This window comes from Uranotaenia lowii, chromosome 2 (assembly GCF_029784155.1).
Source record: "Uranotaenia lowii strain MFRU-FL chromosome 2, ASM2978415v1, whole genome shotgun sequence".
NCBI classification, from domain to species: domain Eukaryota; kingdom Metazoa; phylum Arthropoda; class Insecta; order Diptera; family Culicidae; genus Uranotaenia; species Uranotaenia lowii.
This window is the reverse complement of record NC_073692.1, coordinates 23,455,808-23,482,957: the sequence shown is the minus strand read 5'-3', so window position 1 is coordinate 23,482,957 and position 27,150 is coordinate 23,455,808. Positions and strand designations below refer to the sequence as shown.

Here is a 27,150-nt window from a genome sequence, read left to right as displayed (position 1 = left end):
ATTCCTCTGATAAGCTCCCATCCCCATCCCATCCCACAACCTATTCATTTGTCCACGGTCTCGTTCTGCTGTTTCAAAAACACTTTTGAATGCGCTATTTAAACACTTTTAACCAAAACTAAGACGACACATTCACGAGTCCTCTTTTAATTAGGTTCTGTTGATATTTTTAAACATATTTCACTATTTTAAAAAATTTTACAAACACAATTTGTACAGACGGCGAATAAACGCGTGCGCTGCCATTAAGTCAACGCCTACCTTTTTCTTTTCGGGTTTGCCCGGATATTTAATGTAAAATTTTGGGACAGTCCGGCCTAGCCTGGTTGCCCGGCTTTCATTCGAAAATGCCCGAACTTCACCCGGATCTATTCACTTTCATTGGCAAAATAAACAATAAAAACAACTTGTGTTGTAATTTTTTTTAATTTATGCCTCGAAAAACGAAATTGTTTGAGCAAGTTTAGTAAAAATAATCATGAAAGGTTTTTTGGAAGCCTTAAATACGATTTAATTCTGTCCATATATTTTGATGATACTTTTTTTTTATCATTTTTTGTCTTGATTTTGGCTGGGTTTTTAAGACATTTGCCCAAATATTGCCTAGATTTTTGGTCGTCTATTTTGAAATTACCCGGATTTTTCCAGGTTTTTGTATAAAATTGACCGCATTTGTCCGGCCCGGATGCGTGCTGAAATTTTTTTTAGCATAGTTCAATCAACTTCATTAGAAGATTCTCTAATGCAGATCCGAATACATTAAGAATGTGGGACGAAGGATCCCGTAAAGATTTAAAAGAGATTAACTGTCGCGTTCTTAATATTTAAAGCAAAAAATCTATCAGGGAACGATCTAAAGAATGAGAAGGATGAAAGAATTCTTCATCACTTGGCAAGATAGAAGTTCTATCCTGAATTCACAGGTTGTATTACAGACTCTCGTAGCATGTTCGGTAATCCGTTAACCTAAAAGGCTGGACATTGTAACTCAATTTGAGTTACCAGATTCCACTTCTTATTTCTTTGATCCTCAATTTTTTTCACTCGACTATCAGACGAACCAAGCAAAGAACTCTCTCAAAAGCTTGGAGCAGCAAATTATCATCCGTTGCGAACTTCCTCGTTGAAAAAAGTCCACTCCTGTCAACGATTTCTAACGCATAACAAAAGCCCAATCGGACATAATTTTGCCAAGAAATATTAGCTACTGAAAACATCGTTGTTCCCTTGATTTGTTCGCACTTGCTAATGCAAAGTAACGGCATCGTCCATTCTTCAACGTTGTCACTACTTTCAAGTTTCCCCCGAATAAAAAAAACGGGTCAAAACAAAAAAGAACAATGCGTCGTCGCTCAACCAACGGAGTGCAGAAAATGCCTGATTTGAGTACCCAATTCATCATATCTAACTAGAGATTAACTCCTTCCATTAATTACAATCAAAGCCCATCGCAATTCGGTAGTTTCCGGAATGAATGGGCACTGAGCAGAGCCACTGTGTCTTATCGAAGAAGTGCTAAGATGCACAGGTTGAACTCGCTAAATCAGCACGCTGCTGACGACGGCGGGCTGCTTGCGCATGAATTAAACATGCAATGCGGCAACTGGTAGGCCGACTCCCTGGCTTTAGTTGTTTGACCGTAATACCTCAACGTCCTCAACCAAACTCAAGTAAGCAGACCCACCAAGCCTAGAAGCTTAACCGACCGTGCAGCAAACGGCGGAGTGCGCGATACGGGAAAGCTAGTAAATAAGCTCGGAATCGGAATCACCAGAAGACGTGCGCCCAAGACTCAAGAAGAGTTAGTTTCATCAAATGTTATGGTCCTTTTGTTTTGAACTGGGGCTTGTCGGCCGGTCCGGTCGTAAATTTCTACGGATTCGCGCGACGCGCTTCCAACCTTAGGTTGAAGAAAACCGTGAAAGGTCTACACAGACGCCTCTTTTCGAGACCCTCCAAACACCCCAAAAAAAACAACTTGGCATCACAAGTAGCTGGGCCGTTCCGTTTGTTCGCTGCCAGAGACCGACGACTCGATAGCCGCGATTTGGCCACACAGCTCGCATACATTTCATATCAAATTCAATTCCTATAATTTTATGGTAAATTTTATTGCTCTATTAAATATATTGTTATTTTTGAAAATTTGAAACCACAAGTGAGTTTGAACTGCCTTTATTTTTGAAGAACGACGTACGGGTTTTTCTTTTGTTTTGGGTAGGTGGGTCCAAAGGTGATTATTATTACGCTTCTTTGGTTTTACCGGAGCAGAGAGGGGATTAAGTCTGCGGGCGAGTCATAAAGGCGGTACCCGTGAGGCTCGTTAAATTTACAACTTATTAGCCGGGCAAAGTGATGAGGTATCATAGTCGAAATATCTTAAAAATGAAATTATATACAAAAACCAAACTTAAAAACTAAAGCTCAGATCAGAACTTAAAAACTTAAGTAAAGATCAGAAGACTCAAATTGTCAAAATTGTCGAAATTGTCGAAATTGTCGAAATTGTCAAAATTGTCAAAATTGTCAAAATTGTCAAAATTGTCAAAATTGTCGAAATTGTCAAAATTGTCAAAATTGTCAAAATTGTCAAAATTGTCAAAATTGTCAAAATTGTCAAAATTGTCAAAATTGTCAAAATTGTCAAAATTGTCAAAATTGTCAAAATTGTCAAAATTGTCAAAATTGTCAAAATTGTCAAAATTGTCAAAATTGTCAAAATTGTCAAAATTGTCAAAATTGTCAAAATTGTCAAAATTGTCAAAATTGTCAAAATTGTCAAAATTGTCAAAATTGTCAAAATTGTCAAAATTGTTAAAATTGTCAAAATTGTCAAAATTGTCAAAATTGTCAAAATTGTCAAAATTGTCAAAATTGTCAAAATTGTCAAAATTGTCAAAATTGTCAAAATTGTCAAAATTGTCAAAATTGTCAAAATTGTCAAAATTGTCAAAATTGTCAAAATTGTCAAAATTGTCAAAATTGTCAAAATTGTCAAAATTGTCAAAATTGTCAAAATTGTCAAAATTGTCAAAATTGTCAAAATTGTCAAAATTGTCAAAATTGTCAAAATTGTCAAAATTGTCAAAATTGTCAAAATTGTCAAAATTGTCAAAATTGTCAAAATTGTCAAAATTGTCAAAATTGTCAAAATTGTCGAAATTGTCAAAATTGTCAAAATTGTCAAAATTGTCAAAATTGTCAAAATTGTCAAAATTGTCAAAATTGTCAAAATTGTCAAAATTGTCAAAATTGTCAAAATTGTCAAAATTGTCAAAATTGTCAAAATTGTCAAAATTGTCAAAATTGTCAAAATTGTCAAAATTGTCAAAATTGTCAAAATTGTCAAAATTGTCAAAATTGTCAAAATTGTCAAAATTGTCAAAATTGTCAAAATTGTCAAAATTGTCAAAATTGTCAAAATTGTCAAAATTGTCAAAATTGTCAAAATTGTCAAAATTGTCAAAATTGTCAAAATTGTCAAAATTGTCAAAATTGTCAAAATTGTCAAAATTGTCAAAATTGTCAAAATTGTCAAAATTGTCAAAATTGTCAAAATTGTCAAAATTGTCAAAATTGTCGAAATTGTCAAAATTGTCAAAATTGTCAAAATTGTCAAAATTGTCAAAATTGTCAAAATTGTCAATATTGTCAAAATTGTCAAAATTGTCAAAATTGTCAAAATTGTCAAAATTGTCAAAATTGTCGAAATTGTCAAAATTGTCAAAATTGTCAAAATTGTCAAAATTGTCAAAATTGTCAAAATTGTCAAAATTGTCAAAATTGTCAAAATTGTCAAAATTGTCAAAATTGTCAAAATTGTCAAAACTGTCAAAATTGTCAAAATTGTCGAAATTGTCAAAATTGTCAAAATTGTCAAAATTGTCAAAATTTTCAAAATTGTCAAAATTGTCAAAATTGTTAAAATTGTCAAAATTGTCAAAATTGTCAAAATTGTCAAAATTGTCAAAATTGTCAAAATTGTCAAAATTGTCAAAATTGTCAAAATTTTCAAAATTGTCGAAATTGTCAAAATTGTCAAAATTGTCAAAATTGTCAAAATTGTCAAAATTGTCAAAATTGTCAAAATTGTCAAAATTGTCAAAATTGTCAAAATTGTCAAAATTGTCAAAATTGTCAAAATTGTCAAAATTGTCAAAATTGTCAAAATTGTCAAAATTGTCAAAATTGTCAAAATTGTCAAAATTGTCAAAATTGTCAAAATTGTCAAAATTGTCAAAATTGTCAAAATTGTCAAAATTGTCAAAATTGTCAAAATTGTCAAAATTGTCAAAATTGTCAAAATTGTCAAAATTGTCAAAATTGTCAAAATTGTCAAAATTGTCAAAATTGTCAAAATTGTCAAAATTGTCAAAATTGTCAAAATTGTCAAAATTGTCAAAATTGTCAAAATTGTCAAAATTGTCAAAATTGTCAAAATTGTCAAAATTGTCAAAATTGTCAAAATTGTCAAAATTGTCAAAATTGTCAAAATTGTCAAAATTGTCAAAATTGTCAAAATTGTCAAAATTGTCAAAATTGTCAAAATTGTCAAAATTGTCAAAATTGTCAAAACTGTCAAAATTGTAAAAAATTTAAAATTGTCAAAATTGTCAAAATTGTCAAAATTGTCAAAATTGTACAAAATTTAAAATTGTCAAAATTGTCAAAATTGTCAAAATTGTCAAAATTGTACAAAATTTAAAATTGTCAAAATTGTCAAAATTTTTAATTTTTTCAAAATTGTCTCAACTTTTTTCAAAAATGTGTTAAAATGGTGTCAATAATTTGTTAGAATTGTTTCAAAATTACAAATAATTCAATAACATGATACCTACTCTTCACTTCTTCTGCCTACAGTTTATTGATTTTGTATAAAAACTTTGCCATATATCAGTTTTGCTCAAGTGCTAAAAGTGTTTAACAATACCATTGCTAGGTTATGTTTTATTGATTGCCAACATAATCTGGTAATAACTCATAAGTTTCTCCCCGGTCCTATCAGTAACTAATCTCTGGTTTATGTCTTCAATAATCTAGAGAAAATGACACTCTCTGCCGTATCAGCTATGTACTTTTCCGAATTCATTCCACGAGTGTGGCAAAAAATCCCTTCATTGGAATCTCGTAAAGGGGCTAATTTGATGATTTCGGAAATAAATTTTCCGAAGACAGCACACGCTCGCTCACTCTTCTTCAACGGCATCTGTCTGCAGAGCTCGAATCAGTTAAATGCTCCCGTTTCCCGTTTCGTTTCGTCAAAACAGCAGCTTCTTCTCGTTGCTGTCTCTGTTGTCTCTGATCCGATGGCAACCCACAGGCTGGATTTAATTTATTGACCCCACCGTGTCGCCCGTGGCACCTCGCGAGCCTCTTCGCTGTCGAAGTCGATGAATGTGAACTAACTTGGAAAGATTTCCGGAGGCGCCCACAGATTTCCTAAAGGCCCTAAACCAGCAGCAGCAGCAGCAATTGGAAAAACGTACAGCAACACCAACAACGACTGAGCCAAACCAAACCAAACGAACGAACCGGTAACAAACGATCAAAATGTTTCAGAAGTGAACAGTATAATTTTTATAATTTTACGACGCCATAAAAATTAAAGTGGGAAGGTCCCCGGCGAGAGATAGAGAGAGGGCTGGTGGTGTTTAGTCCAAGTCAGAGGCTCTCTTCGAGCGAAGTGGAGGGGAAGAGGCGCGGTATGGGTGGTCATAAAAATATTGGCTTTTTCCTACTGGTACCAAGATAGGAGCTTTTGGGCCGTCGCGAACAGAAGGAAGGTGTAGAAGAGGGCGTAGACTGACTAACTAGTTGAAATGTTAGAGCTTCTAATTACAGGTTTTCAGGGCAGCAGATAGATAGTTAGTCTTTCCATAGAGAGACCTAGTCCAGAACCAGGTGATATCTTACGAGATTCCTTTCCGTACGCACACACAGCTCGTTATCGTGATCTAGATTACGAAACCGGAGAGTAACTGCAGTTACGAAGAAGTTCTGTTTGGTTTGTTTGCGATAGATAAAATTTGGTAGGTGGAGTGTTTTTATGAACTGGCGAGCGCTGATTTAGGAGGTGTCTCATTTCGAAAGTTTTTCGATTCGGGTTGATTCTATGAGGCTCTGGCATAATGAACTGTTTGGATCTTGATGAGAATTTAACAAGTTAAAATTCCTTAATTCATGTAGTAAGGATTTTTCAATTGAACATGTTCATACAAAATGGGTACTTGTAGATAGATTTGGGGCACAGATTAGGGTTTAGATTTGAATCAACTTAATAACTACAAACTTTTGAACCAGTTTAAATGTAGGAGAAGATCGCCAGACTAGACAAAGGTGTCTACCGATAATATCCCTTCACCCGAACCTGCGAAGGTTATCTCGGTCCAAATGAAGAAAATTATGCTTAATCCCTTTCGTCACTCATAAACGGGTGACGGCTCTCTTACGCAAGATACTCGCTCAGTTTTGCCACAGGTTGTAAATCTGAAGCTCTCTCGCTTTACTTTCACGCTCCGAATTTTTTTTTTTTTTGGGCGACGAACGTGGCGACGAACCGAGGTCATTCGGCCAATGCGTTGGGCCGAATGGGTTATCTGGACAAATATACCACTAGGCCGAATGGTTATCAGGCCGAATGGTCATCAGGCCGGATGTATGCCAGGCCGATAAGACATATTAACGCTTGTTTGCATGTTGGGGCGAATGGTAGTTGGGGCGAATGGTAGTTGGGGCGAATGGTCACAAGGCTGAATGATCGAAATAAATGGTCGCTATAGGTCAAAAAGAAATCTCTTACACTTGCCTGCATGTTTGGCAGAATGGTCATTAGGCCGAATGCTCATTAGGCCGAATAGTCGTAAGGCCGAATGGTCGAATCCGGCCTAGCATCCATTCGGCCTGATGACTATTCGGCCTAACGACCATTCGGCCTAACTACCGTTTGGCCTAACAAGATAAAAAGCGATATTTCTTATAGGCCTAGCATAAATTCGGCCCAACGATCATTCAGCTTAACAACCATTCGTCCTCACGACCTTTCGGCCTAGCGCCCATTCGGCCTTACGAAAATTTGGCCTCACAACCTTTCGGCCTTATGACCATTGGGCCTTGCGATTATCCGGCCTTGAAACCATTCGGCCTTACGACCATTCGGCCTAATGACTATTCGGCGTAATGACCATGCGGCCTAATGACCATTCGGCCAAATGACCATTCGGCCTAGCGACCATTTGGCCTAACATCCATTCGGCCAAATAATATTCGGCCAAATAACCTTCGGCCATTCGGTCTATTGTCCTATTCGGCTGAACATCCGTCGGCCTTTAACCCATTCGACCTAGCGACCTTTGGCCTAACATCATTCCGCTTATCGGCCTTCGGCCGAATGTCCAGGCCCCGTTTAAACCTACCACTTGACTAAAAGGGCGTGGCCGGCGCCTTTATCGATGTTTAAAGAGAGAGCAAAGTTTTTGGGCATTGTGAGTATGCAACCAACCGTTGAACCAAATTTATGCTCTCGGTCTATCATGGAGTAGCAACCATTGACAATTTCGAACTTGTTCTACTAAGCCACGTCTGCAAATCGTGGAATTTGAAACGCAATAAATATTAATTATTAGAAGAAAAGGCAAGAAGCTTCAGTAAAAGTTTTTTATTGCTTTTGGTAGAGAATTTCAGATTCAACGACTAAAAGTGGATGTGAGTTGTCAAACGAAGCTAACTAAGCAAACATGTTCATACATAAATGCATGTAAATCATTTGGAGAAACTATATCTTACTGTTATTCAAAGTCCGAGTAGGAGTCCTTCAGTTTGACCTCTTCGATCAAGTTTTGTACAACCCTCGTAGAGTGTTTATTTGATTTAGACTAAATCTTGCTAATAAAGGATACAATTAATTACCTAACATCTTCAGTGTTATAGATTAAAATATGTAATCATTTTTTTTTTTATAAAAAAAAACAATAAATTGTTGCAAGCCGATTTTGTTGATCGATTATCTTCAAAAGGTCAAGTTATTCTTGAAGAATCATAATAAAATTCAGTTATATTTTATTTACTAAAAGATTGTAGGCTTATGATAAAAAATATAACATAGGACGGAAAAATTCAAATTTGAATTGAGAGTTCGAGTAGGCGTCGACTCGCGCGGACGTCTAAAATTTTTCCTCTTTGACAAAATTGTTCAAACTTAGGAAGAAAGTAGTTTAAGCAATATCGTATCCAATTTAAAGAAAACCTAAAAACATGTACAAAATTGTGAAGTGTCCTGTAACAAAAAAAAACTACAGGATGTAGGAAGCAAAAAAAACAGCTTCAAAAACTTCGGTTGCAGTGGGTTCTGACATCGAAACAGCATCAACCTGGCTCCTGCCAACTATAGATGTACGATTCCGAATCAGCGAAAAATCTGTCCAGTCGACGAGATCCTTTTTGGTAAGATCCAACCTTTTTTTATTTCAGACTTTTGCACTGTATGATGTATGATTTTTAAAGGACGAACACGAAATTATTGCGACACATTCAACAGGGCATAACTTTTTAACCATTGGGTAAAAATGAAACAAATTTTGCGCACTTTCTCATTTATATATATGTATTGTTTACATGCTGTCAAACTCGAAGTCGTGTTTTTCGATTCAACGAAAATGGAGGTGAACTAACGCGAGTTGAGAGAAGAAATTCTTCCAAACACCTGAACCACCAAACCAAACTTGGTATATTTGAGAAAGTTGTTTAAATCGCTAAAACACACTATTTTGTGGAACATTTCAAAAACATATTTCAACTAAAAAAGGAGATATACTACAAAATATCCAAAATAATGCCTTTTTTAATTGAGTAATAACCTTAAGAGTTCGTCCGAGCTCGGCCGAGTATAATTTTTTGAGTGGGTTTTGTTGGTCAAGTTATTGGTTTTCCATTGATTTATAACATTAACATCAGTTTTGGACAGATTTTGTGTAAACTGGCAATCAACAATCAGCTAGAAATACTTAACATTCGAAGAAAAAACTCTCAGCTAGGTTGCCAGAATTTTTTCAGCATGTATCCGGGCCCCACAAACCGGACAATTTCGTATAAAAACCTGGCAAAATCCGGCAATTTGATTTCAAAAGTGAAGACCAGAAATCTGGTCAATATCCGGGAAAATTTTCCCAAAACCCAGGAATTACTCAAATAAAATCAATAAAAAAAATGAAAAATTGTTTTTTATTAAAACTTATCGACAGATCTTGAATTGAATTTAAGGCTTCCAAAAAACCTCATGATTTTTTTTATAAAACTTGCTCAAAAATTTCGTTTTGGAGGCAGTTGTTGCTTTTTTTTTGTTTGATTTGCCAAATAAAGTGAATACATTCGGACAAAGACTAGATACATACAAAGTACAGAACTTTCCAAACCGCGATGAGCGGCATCAATCGACGGCTAAAACTCGGGCAAGGAAGCTCTACGAGAAGATGCCGACAAAATAAGGCTGCTGTGTGATGGACGACAAAACTTATAAAAAAAGCCGATTTTAAGCAAATACCGGGATTGGAATTTTTCACCGGAAAGAGCAAGTTCGATGAGGATGACAAATTGAATTTGAGAAGAAGAAAATGTTGAAGTTCACCTCCAAATATCTCGTTTGGCAGGCCATCTGCTCTAGCAGACTGAGGAGTGAGCCTTTCGTGACATAGGGCACCCTAAATGGCGAGATCTACAAATCTTAGTGCCTCGAGAAGCGTATTTTGCCGTCCTTGCATGAGCACGAAGAAGTTCCGATATTTTGGCCAGATTTGATATCATGCCACTATTCTTAAAGTGTCCTGGAGTGGTATGAGTCCAATTCTGTCCATTTTGTTTCAAAGGACATGAACCCGCCAAACTGGAAAATAAACCTGAGAAACTGGTACCGGATGACACTGTAAAGGCGTCCATCGATTAACTTTTCTTTTGATTTTTTAAGTAAAACTACTCTAAAATTTTGGTTTCATTCTTAACATGATAAAAAAAATTGGCATGACATTTTCGTTGTCGCAATAATTTCGTGTTCGCCTTTTATTATATCTCTAACAAAACTTATAATTTGCGACTTTATTTCGACCCAAACAGTGAAAATTGTGTTTAAAATTAATCAGGATCATAAAAGTTTGTAAGATTTTCAAAATGACATTAGGTTTTAACGATCAAACCATCCGCAAGAGAAATTCCGGCACCCGACTTTTAGTAACCCACCGCAAATGTAATAACACCGTGCCAAACTGCTGCTCAGCCACTGTCCTATTGATTGAAATTAATTGCGCAAAGTTGTAACAGTGGCTCATAAATTTCTCGGTCGGTAATCGCGAATTACACCTGGAAGGACAAACACCTGCCTCAGAGCGCGCTCAAAGTTTATCCAACAAGTGTGATTAAAATCCAAATTAAACAGTGGCGGCATTGCACAAAGCTTAAGCTTGAGGATATTTTGTGAGTCGCAGTTGAAGATAGGTGTGTGGGTGACGGTTGTGTCAGTTGAGGTTGTTGGTTTAACAGCAAAAACACTTTATTATCATCCGTTCCGCAGAAATCCCCAACCCATAAAACCCTACCGCTAATCAATTGTGAACAGCTGTTTCCATCCAGTCGGTTGGCAATTCGGTCTAAAACACAGTCTTTAGAGGGAGGGGGGTAAAGCTCTTTTGGTCCGAAACGACAATCTCATTAAAAACTACACAACAGTAGGTACTCATCACAAAACTTGTTCAGCTTCGAGAAATGCAACCCATGCGGTGGACGTTCTGGACAAAAAAGGGGGACCACCCATCTGGACAGCGATTTCGGAGGCAACCCCTGGAAAGTCGCCAGATGTTTTATCACAACATGCCTCGGGTCAAAATTCCTGGGCGTTTTTGGCACTCGTTTTGAAGAGCCACCACGGCAAAAGAGCGCATTACACTACTAAATAATGACCATTAGCTGCCGTTTTATGGATTCCACCATTTCAGCCACTTCCCACATCACACCGACCACATTGGAGGGACATCTCGAAAATTGCACCTCAATGAATGGCGCGCGCTAAGCGAGAGGTGAAAGCATTCTAAACACATTTCTGCTGAAGCTTATCTCGAGTGGGTCATAATGGGGTGGATGTCCTCCTATTTTGCCGCCCATTTTATCCGGTCCTGAATGTAGCTCCTCCGAGAAGGCGAGCTTCACCGATCCGTGTCAAAATGTGAAAATTCCACACGCGATTTTGCACGTGTCAGTTGATGCGCGACGTCCGCTTTTAGTCCGAAAAACAACAATGCACTTTACGCCTCGTTTAGTTGGAAGGATAATAGACTGAGGGATGGAGGGTCAGTATGGGGAGATGGGGAGGAGCTTATGATTCTATCGTTTCGGTATTTTACACCAACGTGTGTATGTGGACAACAGGTGCAATATTGCGGTTAACCCGAAATTGACAGCTCGTTGAATGGTTTTGAAGTTTGCAAATCGGAGAAAAAACTTGTGGTGGATGGCTTGATGCTTTTGATGCTGTGTATCTGCATAAAAAAAGAGCTATAAGTAATTTAAAAAAAAATCACTTAAAGTGAAGTGAAATTTGAGGAATACGATTTGAGTTGCCTCAAGGAAGTCAATGAAATCTTTTTTTCAGATTTATTTTTTTCCTATTTATCTCAATATATTTGAAAAAAGCCATGACATTTAGTCATAATTGATTCTCAATTCCATATAATAAAATATTAAATCAAAATTCATTTAACGAAGTAACAGACCTTAGAACGTTTGATATACCTTGACACAAAATGGTCGTTGTTTGAAATTGATGCTGACAATAACAATGAGGATGTAATGTGACGTTAGGATCAAAATGCGATACGATGCTTCAAGCGGTTGTTTGTAATGCTTTCGTGATGATAGCGAATTGTTTCGAGAATGATAGCTCGAAATGAAGTTCAACTATCATAAATGAGATAGCGATTAAATAACAGGTGGAAAATACCCAGTGCTCTTTGAACTTGATACTTGTTCCCTGGAATTCGCATTTCGTCCTTCCTTCCAACAGTTTGTTGAAGCAAATTTAACCTACTTATTTCAACCGAAACATGTTTTTTACTTGGAATTTTATACAATAATTTATTGTTTTGCAATGCCAAAAGGCATACCTCTGTTACACAGCTTATATCTTCTTTGCCTGATAAGAATCGAAGTTGGGGTCTTGGACAAAGTTTTTCAGTAGAAAATTTTCTTTAGATAATTTATAAATTAGCAGGAATGGTTCCACAGTAGAAACAAAAATGAGTACAACATAAGTATTCAATTTTCCCATACAAAAAAAGCTAATATTCACTCAGGTAAATGAAACTTAAAAATTCTACAAAAATCATGGAAGAGTTTGGACCAAAACGGAGGAAGCTTTTGAGACACCAGTGTTTGAGAAATTCAAATAGCATTCCAGAACTTGCGCTTGGTATAAAGAGATTGTAGCATCCATGTGGCGCGTGCTTTTGATTTATGTACATACATCAAGGGGGCAACGGATGTATGAAAAAAAATTCATGATCAAATTTAAAAAAAAAACGATCATATACAAACATTTTATAGATTGGCCCGAAAAACTCACCTATGCAAATTTTCATCTTACTCGGACTTTTTTACGAGTGCCTCAAAGCAAATCGGAAAAATCGAAATTAGTATTTTGATGCCAAATGACGTGAAAAGTCGAAATCTGTTGTTATCCCGAAAAAATGATCAAAAATCGTCATTCTGGAACTGGGTAAACCAGCCGTTTTCGGTTAACCGACTAAGTCCCAGAAGGTCGATTTTTGACGAATGTTTTTCGAGATAATAACAGATTTCGACTTTTCATGCATTTCTCAGTCATTTGGTATCAAAATTAAAATTAAAACCCCGCTTGAGCGCTTTGAGGCACCCCTAAATTGAGTCCGAATAAGCTGAAATGTTGAACCGGTCAGTTTGATGAAAATAATGAAATATATGGTCGGTTTTCAAAATTCGACATGACCCATTTGCCAACATGATATATATACGTAAGAACGCTTTTAAAAATGACTTTTTGCTCCCATATGTTTTTTCAATGTCTTTTGGGTCACCAAGCATCAGTGTAAAATTTTGGTTTATTTTGTTGATTTTGTAAGAACCGTCTTACCACTTCCGCCGGCGTCTCAGAGACTCCCTTTTTTTGGGCCTCAGGGCGGCACGCTTATCCAAATACAAATCGCAGGGAATATCAGTTTGCATGTAAAGAAAAAACTCCCAAAACATATGCGCTTCTCAATCAAATGTATTAGCTTTAGTTACACTGCTTTGACCTCCCACTTTCTTAAAACTAATCTGACCTGGTGGGCTTCCTGTCCCTTCACTGGAGACGACTCCTTCTGCATCCGGTGTGGTCGGCTGGCCTCAGTAATGGGGTAAAGGACCTTTATTGCGGCCTTCCTGGTGGTGATGAGTCCAGAAGCCGGCGATATATTCGTATGGTCCCAGGGCTGATTCCGAGGTGAACAATCCCACGGCTTGCGGTGGCGGTAGCCAGCGCTGGCAACGGTTAGCGATGGCGGCGATGCCGCAAAGGACGATGCTACTGGCACAGGCGTTCGGGGCTTTTAGCCAAAACCAAAGGGGTCCTGATGTCTTCACTTCTGACTCACTCTTGAAAACTATTCTTTTATTTTTGGAGCAACGTGGTTGTTATTTGCTTGCCCAAATTTTGATGTGCGCGACTTGATGGTTTTTGGAAAAGTGGAAGAGGATCAGCCAGTGTAATTTGACCGGCCCTTGAACTCATTGTTCGGGTCATTGCCCCCGCCTTGCTGCTCAACCAAAAGGCTTCGTCGATGTCGCTAGTACAGCGTCGCTACCAACAGTCAGCTACCCATGGATCCGGTTAGTGGCCATCTGGTGGTCAAGTTCCTAAGCTAGGTCGGTTGGTGTGTCTGACAGTAGATGGCGAGGTCTTGTGGCGGCTGAATTTGGGAGAAAACTTAACACACAAATGACACTCACTGCGATATAACTATACAAATAAACAAATTTTACATTTAACGCGAACAATCAATGAAACTTCATTGGAAGTGTCATCTGGCGCTTACAATTTCTAAATGTTGTAACCAGCATAACCTGTAGTGCCTAGCTTAGTAGGGATCTTTGATAAAAGCGCGTACTATGCAAGGAAGCGCCTTAGTGAGCAACGAAGGAGGACCACCTGACATTTCCTAGCGCACCACCAACCAGCGCGATTAGGTCAACGAGAGCGTATTTGTCGGATAGATGGTGCTGTGCGTCTTGGTAGCACCATTACCAAGAATGACAAGAGGCATGATGGGAGGAATCTATGGATGTACCACAAAGCTTTTGACCGGAGATCGGGGTCATAGACCACATGCAAGATCCGCTTCATTTGGATGGAAGATCTCGACGAAGCCACACAATCCTGCGAACGCCATTTAGCAGTCGTGAAGAGCGTTTGAACATCCAGGTAGTAATCCGACTCCACCCCGAAAAAGGCAAGACTTTAACGCTGGTGCAATCCTTTCTCCCATCACGTTCCCACATGACCCGATATTTGGCTTTGGAAACCCATCCTGACGTGCCAGCGTCCGTCAACCAGTGCTGGCCGTTTAGAGTTCATTCCATCGCGCTATCTTGGCAGCATCCGTGTACCCGTGCTGGCCGTTCTAGGGCTTGAGCCCATTTGGCCGGATTACCAGCAGCAGTCAACATTGCTGTACGTCATTAGGTCCGTGCTGTGCTTGGCCTGGCTCTTCGACCGCCCATACATTGACCATTAGCACTGGAATTGCCCCCCCAGAGGTGTTCGGAATTAGTGTAGTGCAACCAGGCAGCCATCAACAACAACAACAGAGGTGGACAAGCCGTACATGCAGTATCAGCAGTGACCCGTTGACCTACCTGTGACCCACGATCAAGGGGTCCCGTTGTTGGGGAGAAGCCCCTCCGTGGACCACGTGTTTCGGCTGTTCCCAGGACAACCCAGAATGCTTTAGAGGAAGTTCTAGTGACCATTTGTGTAAATAGGGAAGATAGGGAAATAAAGGTGGGAATTCTTGAACGCGCATTTAAGGTGTTTCCTTGTTCCGAATCTTCGAGTGTGGCGACCCTGAGGCTCAGAGGGGGGTTCTTGCTCGACTGAGCAGTATGGGGAACCGTTGCACAGTGCGGTGATCCCATAGAGCCGATGGACAAAAGTCGTAAAAAGATTTAATTCGATAAAATATATGTTTAAATGTTCAATTATTGAAAATACGTCAGAAAAACTGTGTTTTGAAGGTTTTGTTTCTATTTTGATTTTTTAAGCCTTAAAATCCCTGTCTCAAAAAACCCATATTTTGAAGATTTTCAATCTTTCTTATAAAAGATCCTTTAGATCTGTCAAATATTTGCTTTCATGAACGATTTAGTTTGGTACTGATAATGTTACACATAGAAAATAACTGAATACAACAATTTCCTTTTAAAGCGAATATGGAATTCACGGGAACTTGGCTGTATGCTTTATCTTAGGTCAATATATTTCAAAATTCAAACCACAAAGCTTCTTATAATTTTTCAATGAGATTTGAAGCCACAACCGCATATCAAAAATCCATTTTTATTTAAATTTTTTTTTAAATATAATACTGATAAGTTCAAGAAAAAAAATTCACTTGATTTCGGTTTTCGTTTTACCACAGCGGTTCTTTATCGAAAAAATTTTAATCCTGTGGCTTAAAAATGACCCTCCGTAAATTGCTCATATCTCTGTTAGCGCAAAAAAACGCAATTCAGCAAGCATAGTGGGTGTTCAGGATGAAATTCCCTAGCATTAGAGTGTAAAATGGTAGTGACGTCTTGTGACGCGAATTTGTTCTGTCTAGCTGAAGTTGAGCAATTTTTGTTGATGAAATATGCAAAAATAATGGTAGATTCAGAGGTAGCTGTGAAGACCAAACACGAATTTTTCTCACTCAAAAAACATAATACGACATGCGTTGAGTTTAAATCTTCAACTTTTAGAACAAAGAGTTTGAATTTGCTGCGAAACTTGGCAAGTTTCAAAAAAAGCGTATGTTTTCGAAAAAAAAAAAAATTGTTTCTTGCCTTCTTAATGCATTGACTTTGAACCAATGCTGCGAGTGTAGGAAGCAAATTTATATTAAAAGCATGTTCGTTCATGAAACTTCAACCTCTTTCCAATCGATTGGTAAAGTTGAATTTAATGTTTGATAAACTAAAATTTTTGACTTTTATCCACTGGTAGTGCGGTGACCAGTGGACAAAAGTCAAAAATTTTAGTGTGCGTTGGTTACACTCTCGGGCCCTACGTTGGGCGCCAGAGTGTAACCATCGGTTCTCTCAAAATGCTCAATCGAACAAGAACCCCCCTCTCAAGCCTCAGGGTCGGCAACACTCGAAATTCGGAGTCAAAGGAAACACCTCAATGCGCTCAGTCAAATTCCCACTTTATTATTTCCCAAACACGGCTTGTGGAACACTTTTCTTCCAACCCCACCGCCCCCCCCCCCCCCCCCCCTCAAGAGTTGTTGATTGTCCTACCATATATGGCCAGTGGCATATACGGCGTGGACCAGGCTTGGTCAGGAAATGGTGCGTTGGTCCACGAGGCGAGGGTCAGATCCGGATGTCTCGTGGGTTGTGGTCTACTTCCGACCGGTGGCGCTCTTATCTGGCCTCCAGAACACCGAAGGCCGTGCCCCGGCAGGATAACAATAACTGGGCTTGGTTCTAGATTAGGCGGCAACGTTGCACTCCGCGTACCTGGTCCCACCTTTGGTGCTGAACCAGGCACGAAGATAAGTAGTTCGTAGGGGATCGACGGTCTGCAGCTCATACGAGTTGTGAAGTCTGCGGCGGGGTAGCACTTACGTTGGTCGGCTCCAGCTCAGGTGGCTTATCCCCTGACTAGCACTAGCTATTTCTTCAGCTCGGCAACCGGCTCCCACCTTGGGTGCTGAACCAGGCACGAAGGTGAGTCTATCGATGTTGTAGGTATAAAAACTCATGTGTGTACAATGCCCGGTCGTAAGGCGCTTGTCAGGCGGGAATTGGTATAAACGGCACTGCTCGTCGGTTAGGCCGGATCGTTGAGCACAGCACCGCAGGTTAGGTTTTCCTAACTAGGAATTTGGGGTCCTGTAGGGACATGATGGGAGAAATATTTGCCATTTTAGTGTGTTGCCTGGTATGGGGTTCAAAATGGCTATTACCTGGTAGTTAGATTGCTTTATCAGTTGAACTAAAGCAAGGCTGTGGTCGGCTCAAGATATTCATGCAAAGTGAGACCTTGTCAGAGCAAGATCTATGACCTCATACGCAAGCTAGCGGCTTTGTATTTGTCTTCCCGTTCTTCCCACCATGCCCTATTGTATTTGTTACTGATTTGATTCTTAATCTATAAGTTTTGTCTAAATCGTTTGATAGCCAAGACAGATGTAGAATAATTACTTATATTAGGAGCACAGAGAGCAGACGAACAAGCTAGTCCACGAAACTTGTTTAAAATATCCAAAAATCTTTTTTTACTAATTTTTGTTTTGTTTTTGGCTGGACAACCAAATGTCTTCAAATACGCCAAGGAGATCTGTTAAAAGAAAACTGAGTAAAAGTCGCAAAGTTTAAATCAGTTTTAAACAGGTCGTATAAGCTACACGGCATATTTAAAAAAAATTGCTGTTGAAGTTTCGTAACACATATGTCATTCTTCTCAATGGCAAAATACCAGGGAGATGCCAGTCTTGTTATTCTTGCGTGAAAGAATATTTTTCTTCTTTTTTATCCATCGGGAGAGTGCTTCCTTATTGGTGAATTATTGTATTTCTTTTTTCTTAAGAATTTGAACAACCAAGTGTGGCCTGGTCCGGTGTCTCTGTTTAAGAGATTAACTGATTTTTTACTAAAAATTTCAATGCTTTCAGCAGCGAATTGTTATCCAAAGACCAAATCAGCAAAACATTTTCTCGATCAATAGAGTGACCAGATTCACACATGTGTTACACTTTTTCAGATCTAGGAATCTGTGAAGGAAAGATTTTTATCTTTTTTGAGTCAGATCTAGCTAAATATAGCCATGAGTTTCTCGAATCTATCTATCAGTTTCCTTATGATTTGTCCAATGTACACCTTATCACAGTCGGAACAACTTATTTTGTACACACCAGATCTATGGAGGAGATCTTCGATATCTCTAGCCGATCGTAAGTTGGATTTCAGTTGATTATTTGAGCTAGTGAACACTATTTCAATATAAAACTTTGTCAACTTTTATTGCAATGCAAGTGCGTTGACACTGTTGAACTCCATGGATTTAAAGATTTCTGTTGAAGCAATCTTTCGTTTTTTTCTTAGGATGGCTTGAATAGATCTATTTTGGTACCTATTTTTATAAACCGTTTGGAAAATATATTGAAGCTCATTTTCTCTTCCTTAAGTTGAGAGAGAGTGGAGTTCATCCGATAACGCAAATAGTGATACAACACTTGAAAGTAAACCGCTTATAGATGCTTCGAATCAGTACTTCTTGTTAAGACTAAAAGTAAGGAATGTTCCTATTAGATTCTCTGTGTTATGAGTTGTTCACCATGGGTTCACGAATTTTTGGGGCCTCACCACCATCGTCATCTTCATGATCATCATTTGTATGTCTAATGAACTAGATCATCGCTAAAGTGTTATTAGATCATCCAAATAAGCTGCAAATCCAATTATGGCTCAAATTACCTACCTGTAGTATTTGTCGGCTTCAATCTGCCAGTTTAGCAAGCATTAGTAGTAGTATTTGTTGCAGTTCAACTCCTTAGTAGAGCGCGCTAATTTCGCACAACTTCAGCGTCCAGATATGGGCCACTTCACCTGAGGTCAACTAGTTGCTCAGCAAATTTTATTGACAGGGTTATAAAAACGTGCGGACACCTTGCAAACTTCGTAGTGACACACAAACACTTTTCAGAGTAAAACCGGCTACCTTATTTAAAGTTTTTTTCCTCACTCACTTGTACTTGTCACTTAGCACACTCAACGTTTTCAACTGTCGAGACCCGTTCATAATCCAATAATTGTTATCCAAATCTGGCGGGTTGTGGGTTAATTTGGCATATTACAAATTGACAAATCCTTTGTTTTATACACTTTTTCGCAGCGAGATTGCGGCAATAGCTTCGGTGGTGGTTTCGCGCGAAATTTCGCCTCTACTTTGTTTGTCGAGGCTGTGTAAACCGCGAATCGGACGAAGCTTTTAACACAAAACACAGACCGCACTCAGTTTTATGATTATTTGTTTTATCACATTGCACACAGCTCGCGAAATACCGAAAGATGAGCCGGATTTTTTTCCTCCAAGGAACGACAACCGGCAAAAGGTTTTCGGGGGGTAAGTATTTCACCTTTAATCCTTCCGGAGCACAATGTTGGTCGCGTATAAAAAAAATACACAAACACACGAGACTATCATCCGGATGCATTCAACTGCGGACGATGACCACTGAGCTGGCACTTGAAATTCGATAAAACTTAACTGCGGTGAGTGCTTGTTTTATTTTCGACACTTTTAGGACGATACCACCAGCTATTTTTCCCTCTTCAATCCATGGACCAAAGCTCGAGTAATGGTTCAACGTAAAGCGCTAGCGAAGGCTTCCTTAACCTCGATGTGCGCCTCAAAGGTATCAGCAACAACAGCAGGACCAGCGCTTAAACATTGGCTTAATCTCCGATAAACTTTCAGAAGCAGCACCTTAAGCAGCCACAACGGCAGCCTCCATCTTGGCTCCGACCGTGTACCATTCTTGATTCGATCTCTTCGCGGTCACTTGAAAGCTCATGCAATAACCGACCTGAGGCCTAGTATTCAAAGGCACACTTTCAAATCTGTTTTAAACCGACACTTATCAGGAATCACATTTTCGTGAAACAAAACTTGTCAACCGTGGCACGACTATGTTAACTATCATCCTTTGAGGATCCCCCCCCACTTCCACAGCTTCCACAGAACACTCTCTCTCACACTGTTAATCAAACAGATCAATTATTTGCGTAGAACCCTCCCCTGCGAACAAACTTCGGGGTCGAGCCCAGCTTAAACGCGTCGCAACCACTGCAATTCACACGAGCTTCACAGAACAGATACGGAATCACACGAGCCGAACACAGGTGCGTCGTTCAACGACGATCAACTCTCTCAGACTGAGACACGATACGCAACAAGGCTGAAGCGCGCGCCTCTGGTTCCAACGATACGATACGATATCCCTTGCTTGCTACTAGCCATGCAATGGGATGATGGGAGTTCAACGCTCTTCTCAAACGGAAGCGATCGATTACTGCTCCTGCTCCTGCTCCTACTGACTGGCTGCTGCTGCTGAGAGCGAGAGCGACCAAACCAAAGGCTTAAGTCAAAACAGGTTCATAAACTTGCTTCGGTTGGACTCTGCTCTGCTGCAGTTGCCTTCGGTAGGGCTTCACTCTCAAACTCTCAGCTTGCCAATTTGGTTTACGATTTCTCTCTCCTTGCTCTACGCGCTCTAGGGCTTTTCTCCAAGTTGCGCTGATTCCTTTTCCATCTTGGATCTCGGATCAGCAGCCATGTTGGAATTCACCACCACCAACACAGGAAGCTTACGGCTAAAAGCTTCACGATTGCGTTGTTTTGCTTCGAGTTGCTTGAGCAACATGTCACGTTCGAGGAAGGAAACCTAAAATTCATGTAAAGTTACACTAAAATATTTGGATATTTTCTGTAAAAGCGTTGCCTAATATAATTTATCTGTCGAAAAAAATCTAAAATTAATAAATTATGATAAATGATTATCAACAGAAACAACATTGAAGAAGTCATGTTCAAACTAAGTAAAACGAACGTACACACAACAGCGACGAAAGAGGTAAAAAAACAAGTCGAGCCGGTTTCTGGTTGTTTTTCTTCCTCGCTCATTCCCTTCCGTCAGTGTCTTGACCAAATCCTCCGTCCGTCGATCGGACAGACACGGACGGAGTCAGAAGCAAAGAGAAAGAGAGAGAGAGAGGGTGCTGTTTGGTTGCTTGGAAGAGCTTTTAAGTCGACCCTGCTAGCTGGCTATCGCTTGAACGTCCTAACCTAAACACACAACGTGGTGCGATCCGGTCCGCAGTTTGTTTGCCTTTTGGTCTTCTGCAGCCAGTTCAGCCAGCCGGAATCCGTTCGTCCATCGCATCGATCGGTTTGGTCAAGTAAGACGACGACGACGGCGTTTTTTTTTCCTGTACCTTCTTACTTCTCTGTTTAGTTTATAATTTTGAACTCCTCGGAAATGAACCTTCCAATGTATGTAGGTATTTCTTCTATACTGCATCAAGGTTTGTTGAACGATTGTGTACGATCAACGACGAGACAAGAAGAGTTGAGGTTCCTCAGCCAGCGATGAAAATGACGATAACGTAAAGGAACGGAACCTCTCGGAGTCCAGTCCAAAGCCATAAAATTATAACGATTTTAAGATTAAAAACAGATTCGCTCCGGCCAGATTTGTATTGATTCTTAGGCACAGCACAGCATACCTGCAGACACTCAAAGATCAAAGTTACTACAATAATAAATATAAAAAACAGTTTGTTCTTGCCCATTGGGCGGTAGCCAGTAATGAAGTTCAACTACTGCACCTATCATATTAGCCGCTCGTTGTCTTGCTGTGAGGATGACACTACGGACGTTTGAATCTAGCGGCTTGAATTGTCCTTGGTAATCGAGTTTGACTTATGTCATTTCGTTTGACTGATTTACCTGTGTCGTCAAGAATTTAATTGATCGCACCTAGCTTGACTAAAATCTTTATCAAGAATATTTTGATCAAGTTACAACGATCAAAATTTCGTTGAGTTACATCGAGAACAACGTGTTTTATGAACTAATTTTAAATACTTATGTATGAAATATTTATGAATGTAAAATTTCCTTCATTTAGAAGTTGAAAGATAAGTTTCAAGTATCTTAAATATCATGCTTAAGCATTTAAAAATACTATACTTATACTTTAGTATAGCTTGATTAACTATTCACATCCACCATAAATCATTGAACTTGAAGATATTAACATATGTTTTCGAAATTGTACGAAATATTGATACACATAGATATGTTATACACTTAAGTCTTTAAGCTACGTTTATATTTTCATTGCTTTTCTCAATCTTAATTGAACCATTTCGAATTCCATGATCTAAAACGTGGCTCAGTAGAACTAGGTTCACATCGCCAATTGTTGCTACTCCGTGGCCATCAATTTATTACAAGGGTCAAAAGAACGGTTCTTGGGATTAGAAGCTCATTCTCAATGTACAAAATTGAAGCTCTCTCTTTGAACATCAATAACGGCGCCAATCACGTCCTGTTAGTCAATAGCCAGTAAGGGAGAATAGAGAAAGGAATGAAATATATAAAATTGCGCTTTAGGACCGATGTCACCTCTGCATCCTTGCAATAAAATTCGTTTGGGAGTGTGAGTAAACAGATAAAATCTGGAAACACTTTTGACAAGTGCATGGATCTTTTTATTTCAACTTGTTTTCCTTAACACCTACAGTTTTTCAAAGCAAATCCTAAATAATGTTATCATCGCAATTCCCCCAAATTTCCTAAGGAATTAGGTCGTTATCAAATTTTTAGCTTTAAAAACATACATACTTAATGAATGTGCACCGACCCTCTGGTGCATAGGGCCGTGGTAAAAGACCTCCAGAAAAAATCGAAAATATCATGCAATACAAAAAATCAAAGTATCTTTCTTTTTAGAGTTCGATCTGTATAAAAGACGGGAAAAATACTCAGTTAAGATTCCGGTCGACCTAGTCCAAATTGGCGAGACTATATTTTGACGCCTGCCATCAGATTTTGTACAGACACCTTATCCACTTTCTTCGGCGCAGAACACCAGTTTGCTTTGAACTGCTTCTAGCTGCTTACAGTTTTTTGGGTCTTCTTAAGGTTTTGCTTAACTATCGTCCAATATATTTCGATTGGGAGAAGTTCTGGCGTGTTGGAAGGGTTCTTAGCCTTGGTCAAAACCTGAATGTTGTTAGTGGCATACCTTTCCATGGGATGCTAAATCCAATCCAGGAAAGGCAGCAAACGCTTTTGAAGACACCCTTTTACTTAAATTTTCTGTCGCTTGACAAACCTCAGGTACAGATAGCTTCTCAAACGAGATATTTCTTGAAAAACTTTTAACACGTTCGTCGCCACGCTCATTTTGGTAGTTTTGCTAGCCGGGCCCAAAGAAATTTTCAGAGAGAGAAAGCAAAGAGGGAGAACTCCCATATTTGAAACGTGTGGCGAAGCTGAGCGATAAACTCAAGTAAGAGAGCGTCAACTGCTTTTTGATGTGACGGGGCCCCCCAGGAAATACACCCGTCTGCCGAATATGGGTGACGTGGTGACGAACGTGTTAAAGCTTAATATGCTTGAAAATGTCTGCCACCTTTCCCCATCCGGTTGCTGTAACTCTTGTCCCGGAAGCTGCCTGGAGTCTGCTTTGACGTAGGTTTCGTCGTCCATTACCAAGCAATCAAACTACGTGAACAATGTCGTATACAGCTTCCTGGATCTTGTTTTTACCGTAAGGTTTTGCTTTTCATTGCGATTAGCAGTCACTACCTTCTTATAAGTCGATAATCCGGATGTTTAAGCTGGCGACATCTCGAACGGAGAGAATGGAGTTTCGCTTGAAAGTGCCAGCCACTCTTCTGTTCGTCACTGCGGTTCCCGGCTTTCGAGGATTCCTAGTTGTTGACAAATGTCCCCGAACACTTTCGATGGTTTAGCGATTTCTGCGTGCGTGTGATGTGTTTTTTTCCACGACGCATGTACAAAATTCTGATTTGTATCTCCTCTTGCTTGGACGTCATTTTGAAAAATAAAGACCTAATGTTGACAGCCAAATAGAAACATCATTCTACACACACGCACCTACAAAATGAGTAGTGTTCAGGTTTTTTATATGAATTTTTTTTTTGTAAACAGATTTATTTTAGATTTTCTTCACTACAAAGCATACATTTCAAACACTTTCGCAATACAACTTAAAATCTAGAGCGCCTATAGTTAAGTCATTGCTAGCATCTAAGATGAAGTTTATATAAACTATAAACAGTTTTAGAGCTTTATCTCTACTCTCTGCTCTAGTATTTTTCAATTCAGGAATGGCAAAATCAAGGAAACCTATTCTCCTATTCAGTATGGATTCTAATTTGGGTTTTAAAAAGGACCACAGGTGTTCTATCCTACTACATCTAGAAAATTTATGTTCCAAATCTTCGGTAGCTGTTGAACAGTGCTCACAAGAAGCACTATCCGTTCTTTTCTGTCGATACATTAACGCTGCGTGTGGTATCCTTTTATTTACCATCAGATAGTAAAGTGATTTTTCCATTGAAGATAGATGTCGATTTCGAATATTTCGCCAAACTCGTTTCCACTCTACCGATGGGTTCTCTTCGATGATTTTTGGTGTTTTTACCCTTTCTCTGAAGACCCCTAGAAATGTTGTGAAAGATGGGTTTGCTCGGACTTGGTCAGGCATGTACGACAGCTCACGAGAAATCATTTTGAGACACGGATATAATGCAGGAATACCTCCAGGGTAAGGTGGATTAAATAGTAACCCATCAAATGTTGTAGCGAAAGGCATGTGTTCTCGACAGCGTATAAAACGGTTGAACAAAAGTGCTTTGCATTTTTGCATCGGTAGATGAAGATTTAGACCACCTTTCTCGACTGCAAGACAAAGCTGCTCCAATGATACTCTGGTTGGATGCCGTTCCCAGATAAAGTTTCCAATGTGAGACGATATCCGAGCAGCTGATGCGTTTGGGATACCAAGGATTGATGCCATGAACCACAATTTTGACGTTACAAAAGTGTTGATTAAGATTACTTTTTGAATTTTTGATTTTTCACTTTTATCAATTTTAAAACAAGTTCTACTTAAATTTGTTGACTAGGGGCATATTATCGAGGCATAATGGGAATTTTCTGCCGTAGAATCTAGCAGCGAATTTAAATTGATTTATAGAGCCACAACTTGACTAGTTTTCATCCGACGATTTTGCGTATTGGTAAGGTGTCGGAGAGGTGATCAAAAGACTAGTTCGAGGTGATTTTTTCCATTTACAATTAATGATCTGTTTTTTTTATTGTTACATTATACGGCTAGTAGCATCATCCGCCAAACAAAGCACCAGAAACATAATGTAAGAGCGTGTGTAAATTGTTCGTATTCTACAAACAGACATAGATTATTTTGTTATTGCTTTGTTTGATGAGTCTACGACTCACCTGACTTCATCGAGTTGAATTCGCTGCTAGATTCTCCGGCAGAAAACGCACATCCTGTTCTGATTAATGGTGCTCATACTGCCTCAGGGGGGGTTCTCATTATGCCCTTACAGTGGCTGGTTTTGGCAAAAAATTTTAAAATGCATTTTTTAACTTTTTTATCTAGTTTTTCACGTTTCACGTTTTTCACGTTCACGCCCGTTTGGGAATAGGCTTTTCAAGTGTCTGAACATGAAACAACAATGTAACCTCCATATTATAGCTATTTTATATGGTTAAATAAGCATTTTCCTTAAGGTGCCCATTATGCCCTTATCTTCCCTATGTGTCAACGCAAAAATCATCCCTACAATGTGTTGTGAGCCTACTTGATCGAATAATTCTTCTGAATCAAAGCAATCGAAAGATCGCCTTCAATTCAACCACGGTATTGGCGATTTGCTGCTTAAAACGACGTTCAGAGAGCAATGCCATTAAAATGATGATGTTAATGGCTGAAGACGCGTAGTTTTTTTTATTTTTATTTTTTCAAACATAAGAGAAAAATCAATATTTTCGATATTAAATGAATTTTTCACCAACACTGGTTTAAGTATTATGGTAGAAAATACGAATAACTTTATTGTTCATATAATTCATAACATTTTTGCATTTCCATTTCTGTAATTTACAGTTTTATGGAAAAAAAGGCTTCCCAACGTTAAATTATTATCAGTGCAGACTTTCGGGATCAAGGCGCTTTGAAATATAAGGGATATCTTCTGAATAATCAAGAAACGTCTCGTAATATAATAATCTTCAACGTTATTTAGTTCTTTTGAAATAAACATATTTATGAACTTTTTAGATACGTGCCAAGTTTTGAGGAAATGTTTCAAAAATTTACCGTCACATCGACTTGCATTCGAATATCAACTGATAAAAGGCGCAATGCTGGGTGCACTTGATTTCAACGCGAAAGCTGTTAGAAATTAGTCATAATTTCAATCATTTTGACACAATACAACAGCTTAGCAAAGTGAGAAGCCATTATAATAACCATTGCTGGAAGGTGCAGGTCCATTTTTTCCCGTTTCTTCCCTAGCCTCAAAATGTGGTGCGTTTTTTTATTTGAAGAAGCGCTAGTTGCTTATTAATGAAGAATTGAAACAATAAATATTGAACCTGAGTTTAAAATGCAACACGTTTTAATAAGAGCACAAGATGATAAAAATTAATCTACTAATTCATTTTAATAATGAAAAAACGCATAACCTCGCTATTATTTGAGGAAAATTATTCAAAAAGTTTGAACTTCAATCTCTGGAACCAAAGGACCTAATTTCATCAATTCAAGGAAAAATAAAACTAATTTTTAGCAATAAATCCAAACTAGAAATAATAAAAAATCTGATTTATCGGAGTAGAAAACTTAAATAAAGTGAACAAAAGACCCGTTCTAAGATTTGAAATTGAAAAGTGCACAACTGTTAATAAAACATATCTTGAGAGCTACTTCCAACTTGAGAAAATGATAATAGTGACCATTATTTTTAAATGTTAAGTTTTACCATTAGTGAACCCTGCACAAATTGGTCCGTAAGAATCACCAAAGTAGTACAACACATCAACCAAAACTGATCTCAATCGAAACTACTTTCTTCATTTTTAATTGAATTTTGAAAAGAAAACTATGGGAAAAAAATGTATGCTTACTCCAAAAGTATTGCAATAAGTAAACTGGAGATTTTTTTACAAGATTCGTTATAATTGTCTCAAGTTTTACAGTTTTTCCTAAATTCGCAATTTCAGGAACAATTTGTATTCCCAGCCGAGTATAAAACAGCTATAATCAC

The 27,150-nt window shown here is 38.5% G+C and overlaps 2 protein-coding genes across 8 annotated transcripts in view; both read right to left on the bottom strand.

Moving 5' to 3' along the window:
* The window catches only part of LOC129744025 (protein bowel-like), a 134,697-nt gene extending 114,518 nt beyond the window's left edge, over positions 1-20,179 (bottom strand). The window contains exon 1 of the mRNA XM_055736341.1: positions 18,737-20,179. The gene's annotated coding sequence lies outside the window, so the exon portion shown is untranslated. The remainder of the gene's footprint in view (positions 1-18,736) is intronic.
* LOC129744023 (uncharacterized) overlaps positions 1-27,150 on the bottom strand; it is a 724,779-nt gene that overhangs the window by 177,950 nt on the left and 519,679 nt on the right. The window lies entirely within an intron of this gene.